This window comes from Ambystoma mexicanum, chromosome 12 (genome assembly GCF_040938575.1).
Source record: "Ambystoma mexicanum isolate Mex_15411 chromosome 12, UKY_AmexF1_1, whole genome shotgun sequence".
In the NCBI taxonomy this organism is placed as follows: Eukaryota; Metazoa; Chordata; class Amphibia; order Caudata; family Ambystomatidae; genus Ambystoma; species Ambystoma mexicanum.
Window position 1 is genome coordinate 557,629,177 of NC_090936.1, and position 6,000 is coordinate 557,635,176.

The following is a 6,000-nucleotide window of genomic DNA, read 5'->3' on the forward strand; positions in this document are numbered from 1 at the left end:
ATAAGTGATAGAATCCCTGCAGGATGACTGTTCTAACCCACATTGTGTGACTTTACAGACACCATGTTGTTTATTTTCCCTTACAATGCCATAGTATTGATCACAGAAGGTGATTGTGGATGAGAACCATGTTAAATCCAAGCACTGCATCAAAGATTCAATAGCGAAGATATTGCGGAGTTAAAGGTATTATTTTGTATCAACTTTATGAAATGCAATATATGATTTTTGTCAATTGAGGAGTTCCTGTGCATTTATGTTTCAGGCCAAGAGACAAAACACTTATTTAGGTTGTACTCGGGTTGTAATCGATTCTGATGAATAACCGAACATTGTTTGAGCAATCTCTGTCTTCCATGGAACAGCAGCACCACCAGATGCAAAGCATGTCACTGGTTCAGGTCAAGTATATTAAACCCAAAGATGGAACGTTGTTGGGCAGCATGTGCAGTGAGACTGACGGCCCATAGCTCTGCTGTCAGTTCATGATTCATCTGATGTGGGGAATCTTGAGGCCACAACATTTTCAGTACATGATGCCAAGTACTAAGAAAAGGTGGAAGACGCATTAAAAAAAAGGGGGGGGGGGTGTTGTAAAACATCGATCTCTGAAGAACATTCACTAGCCAAGTAACTCTAACAGAGTTGTTCAAACAGCTATTCACACTCTGTGTATGCGACTATAATTACCAAAAAGACCCAGGGAGTCAGAAAAACATCAGAAGATACTAAAAGCTCAAACAGGGTACTGCGGCACAAAGGAAAAAAAATCATAATGTACTCTTTAGCCACATAAACAACATTGTTTGCTTTGGCATCTATGACCTGAAAATTGCCTGGGCCATCTAACTCCTCCTTTGCCTGGTCAATGTCACAAACTGAACAATGCAAGATCATAAACGCCAAAATTGTGATCGCCAAAGACACAACACTGATACTTTTGATCGATTCCCCTCATTCCACAGATGGTAACATCTTAGATCTACTTTCTACAGCACCAGCTGTCTTCAGAAACATTTTCAGCTTCCATGGGCATAGTGCAGCACCACTGCATGCTGTTGATGTGAGTGGGAAGTTGGGTGGGGGGGGGAGTATATTTGGAGCCAACACCCCTTCATCTGTGCCTGTTTTGACCTCAACACTGGGCTGTTTGCTTTTTTTTAACAGCGGCATGCCTAACGCAACAAAGGCATCTGGCTTCAACACTCACTGGCACTGCAGGTGGCAGATGGTCATGTCCGATCTCCATTTTCATGTCAAGCTCATCTACTACCTTTTCGATGAGCATGCCCTGGAGGACTGCAGCACATGCCAGTCTGTGCATTGTAAGGCTCTCCAAGAGCATGCTAAAAATCTCCACACCTTCCTCCAAAAAAGGGGTGGTGGGTGAAGACCGCCAGTCACTGGTGTTCGAGCGTTCTTCCAAAATGACTTGGGGAGCAGCCTGAAGAGGGAGCGGTTCCTAGGAAGCTGCCAAAAAGATGCATTGGAAGGGGTCTTTTGCTCCAAGTTATGCTTTGAATAGTGACTCTTCTTCAAGAAATGGTAGTAATTATCCCTGATCCGGGGATGCTGATAACTCGCAACCCACAGCTGAGGTAAGAGAGTCCTTCTGGCATCAGCTACTCAACATCTTTGCCAAGGCCCTGGAGGCTTCGGCCTCAGTGCAGGTGGCGGTCTGCGCTCACTGAACTTGTTAAAGCTAGTAGAAGCACTTCTTTGACTCGCAACCACATTTATTGGCTCGGGTTGAAGCCCCACTTGTAGAGACAGCCCCCTTACAATGCTAGTGTTCTCCCCCTACAGGCATCAAAACTGCAGTGCAAGCTTATTCACCGGCACATACCTGGATTTTTCTCCAGGTTTATGGAGTCAGTTAATACCGAAGATGGGTCAGATCTTTGTTGAAAGGGTGACCACATGCCTTATGGGTTGGTTCCATTAGATTCTGGTAATGTACAGGTATTGCTAGAAGAGTTATATGCCCTAGGTGAAGCTCTGGTTGAGCTGGCTTCTAACTTGAAGAATAACCGTTGTTTGGACACCATTCTGAGGCTGGAGTTCATGCAAGTTTCGGACTGTGGCAGGATTACAGTAAATTCCAGAAGACCATTGCCAAGGGAGTGGCAACCCTTGAGTTGTCTGTGCTCATGAAGCCCACTGTACATTTTGACTTCACAAATATCCTTGATCAGGGTCCACCTAAGGAGATATTTGACTCCTTTAAACCACTGATCGCTGCCCTGTTATTGGTCCATGGTTGAAACCAGCTTCTGCTCTGACTTTGGTCTAGCATCTTGCTAAGAAGCATCTTCTAGCTTCTTCAGATCCAGGGTTTTGATCACCCATCCCATGCTTGGGAGCCTGGCAGTGCCTCCACTGCAAGTGAAGTTTTTTTTTTCCTATCTTTATTCCTGGGCAGGGAGAACAAGTAACTTGATGCAATGGGATACATGGTGTTTGATTCTGGGAACCCCGCTTTGAGGGCTGTGCATGCCATCTGTCCTCTTGCCAAGCACACCCACACCCTGTGGACTGTGAACATTAAGGTTTCAGAGAACCTTCCCATGCAGGAGATGGATGACTTTACCTTTCTGGTGGAGGATGACAAAGAGGTGGCTCGGCAGATAATACATTATGGCCGGCTATGTAGCTTGTGCTACGATGGTGCATAGACAATCCTGGATGAGGACATTATAATGGATTCCTTCCTCCTACAGATTCCTTATCTAAGATAATCTCTCCCAGTGCAGCTGTTCTTCAGAACCTTTTTGTCACTTGGGGGTGTGGCACAGCTCTGAGTTTGCAACAAAAGACACCTCTATGTGCCCTGCACCATTCATGACATTGGGCCAGCACATACAGCAGTGCTTGTCCCCGTGGCCTTGGTTCCTTTTTTCCATGCACTCTGTTTGCTTCGGGGATACACACTTTTTAATTTCTTTTTGTTCATCATACTTACCGCCGCTAAGTCCTCAGGTTTCAAACCATGTGTGGACTGCGGTAGTCTGTCGGTGTCAGATCCCCACAGGATCGGTCTTTATTGCCTGGGGCAAGCACGCCAGACTGCCGTTATTGTCAGTCCATGTATCCCAAGACCCTATGGGAAAGGGTGGAAAAGATCATTACTTGCCTCCATAAGGAGAAAAGAGTAGTTGCTCGGATGAGATCACGGAAAACCGATCTCAGGTGAAATCTCCTTCCTGCACAGAGAAGGAGAAAAAAAAGCACAGTAAGAGGTCTCGTTCCCTGAGCTGATCTTCTCACCGACGTTCGTCCTGATGAAAGAAGAGGCATCACCGTTCCAGTGACACCCCAGAAGCGGTGGCTGTGGTTCCATTTCTCACCCAATCGTCCACACTGGAAGAATGAGAGCTTCCGCTTGAAAATGTTCAACATCTACGCCTTTTCCAAGGCCCCAGTGGCTCCGTCCTGGTACACGCGAAACCTTTGGCGCCAGTGGCACCTGCCATGTTGGCTCCAACCAGCCGGTTTTCCATAAGGGAACACTCACACCTCTGGGCTCGGGCCTGATCACCATGGTGGATAACACCACCTGGCACTGATGCAGCCCGCTTTCAGGTGTTGAGGCCTTGGTTCCGGCACTGGCAATGCCAGAACGCCTCTCCCTCGGAGATCCTTTATGTAAAAAAAAAAAGTCAGATTTTCAAAGAGGAATTAGACCTGGTTCCCTTTGGTACATAAACCTATGTGTTCTAGGGAGTAAAGACTTCCAAGAGGAATTTTGTGGAAGACACAGATGTTCAGGACTTAACCCAGGACCTCCTGGAGATCAGCCACCTTGACACCTTTCCTGAACTGAACAGCCCCTGGAAAGCCTCAAGCAGCCTCCCAGAGACTTGTGGCTATGGTCACGGAGACCAAAAACAGGTGTTCACCCACTAGTGGAACACTCCCGTTCCCTGCATACCAAATTGTTAATGTAATACAATCAGCATGTATAATTATTTAAATAACCACATTTCGTAGTCGTAATCTTTCTCTTTAGTAATCACTTTCAACAATAAGCAATATAACAACCATCTTAGATGGTTTATGTCTGTGAAATATCACCAATTTATTTTTTGCATACAATTATATTCTCCATTTTTGAAAACAGAACAAGAAAATTCAGAAGAATGAAAAAAATAATCCACAGTTCAATAAATGAATCCCATGCTTTACGTGTTTTGAGGAATTCCTTCCCTTCTTCAGGGGCTGTAATTCATAATCTTAGTAATATTCACAATGTTCCTAATTTTCATGCGACAAAAGCTAGACAGCTTATCAGAACTGTGGAAAAAAAAGGGAATATAATTGTTCAGTGAAATGATCCGAGGTGTGTAATACTCAATATTTACATCAAGCAATTTACTTCTATAATGATTTTTTCTTTAATATTCACCTGGTGCTGCTCTGGTACAAACAGTCCAAGCTGTATGTATTTTATTCTGCGAGATGCTGGGACATCCTTATGAATCTGGAAATTCAGCTATCCGTGGTGATGAAAATATACTATATTAGATAGTCTCTTCTACTACTGCCTATTGTTCTTACCTGTACTTAAAATCTATGTTGTCCTCACCTCAATTGGACAAGGCCCCATCCATCTGTTGTATCTTCCTATTATTGCCACACGAAGCAAAACATCTCACAGTTGGTCAATTCTAAATGGGGAATTTGAAGTCCTATCTAGTAAATAATATTGGTACCGCCACATATTGTAGCAAATTGAGAATATCCATTGTATAAAGATATGTGCAGTATTAGTGCGTTCAGAGAATCTTTCCCTATTATGGGACGCTCTTTGACAATTTAGACTCCCTGGAACTGGAGTTGACCATGTAGTTGCTTTGTCGTGCCTGTTGGTTAAAAAACACCCTCAGTGTTCTAGGTCTGAAAATTTTCTAAATATCTGCATTCTTCCAATACTTATCAATCATATTGAAATTGATAGATCCTATCTTGTTACCTCTCCTCTGCATCTCATGTGATCTACTCGCTTCCTGCTCTGTTCTGAAGTGAATCGCAGCTTGTTTCAAAATGGCCATTATTTAACTTGTGACGTTATCACGTAGCTACGTAATGTCCCGCGTATATACAGGAGTGGAATGCTCGTAGCATTTCTTTAGTGTAAATAAGGTCAACTCTCCATATGCCCTATAATGGAAATTGGCTTGGCATCATGCAGCTTAATCCATATAGGATGATTTTGCTACACATGGTGAATTATTAGCAACTCAAATATCTCTATCCATAACCAATGGTGTGTTGGATTATGTTTCCATAGTATGAGTGTACATTTCATTGTAATCATACTTTTTCTTAATTTCCCACATATTCAAAGGTGCACCATATCTAATGCAGTGCTACTATGTCCACCAATTGCAAGAAAGCCCCCTGGTAGAAGTCTTCATTCATCCCACCGGTACTTAGGCTGTTAAGTTTCTCTAACCAAAATAACTCCTTTTGATCTATTTTCCTTAACAAAAGTCCCCCTATCCCCGTTTGTGATTTCAGTACCCCTTCCAATATGATTGTTTTAAGTTGGGCAACTGGATGTCTTTTCTCAGTAAAGTGTCTAGCTACAGGGGAACTCCTATTTATTTATTTTTTACATTTGTAGAGTGCACTGCAGCCCATAGACATCGAGGCACTGTTACAGGAAGGTGTATGCAAGAAAGATTATGTAAACATAGGTACTTAGTTACAGAGATAGAAAGCGAGGGTGGTTACATATGACATTCGTGTGTCTGAAGCAATCCTGGCAGGAGGCTTTATACAAACTGCCTGGTTTTTAAGGCTTTGCGGAAGGCTAGGTGAGTCAATCCCCCTGAGGTGGTTCTTATACTGCTTTTGTGTGTGTTCCATCTTTCCTTGCGGTCTGGCCTACATACAAAATCCCACATGGGCAACCGAGTCCATAAATAACTGATTGTGAGTCACAGGTTGCAAAATCCTTAAGTTTGATCTTCGCACCAGTATGTGGGTGCCTTACTC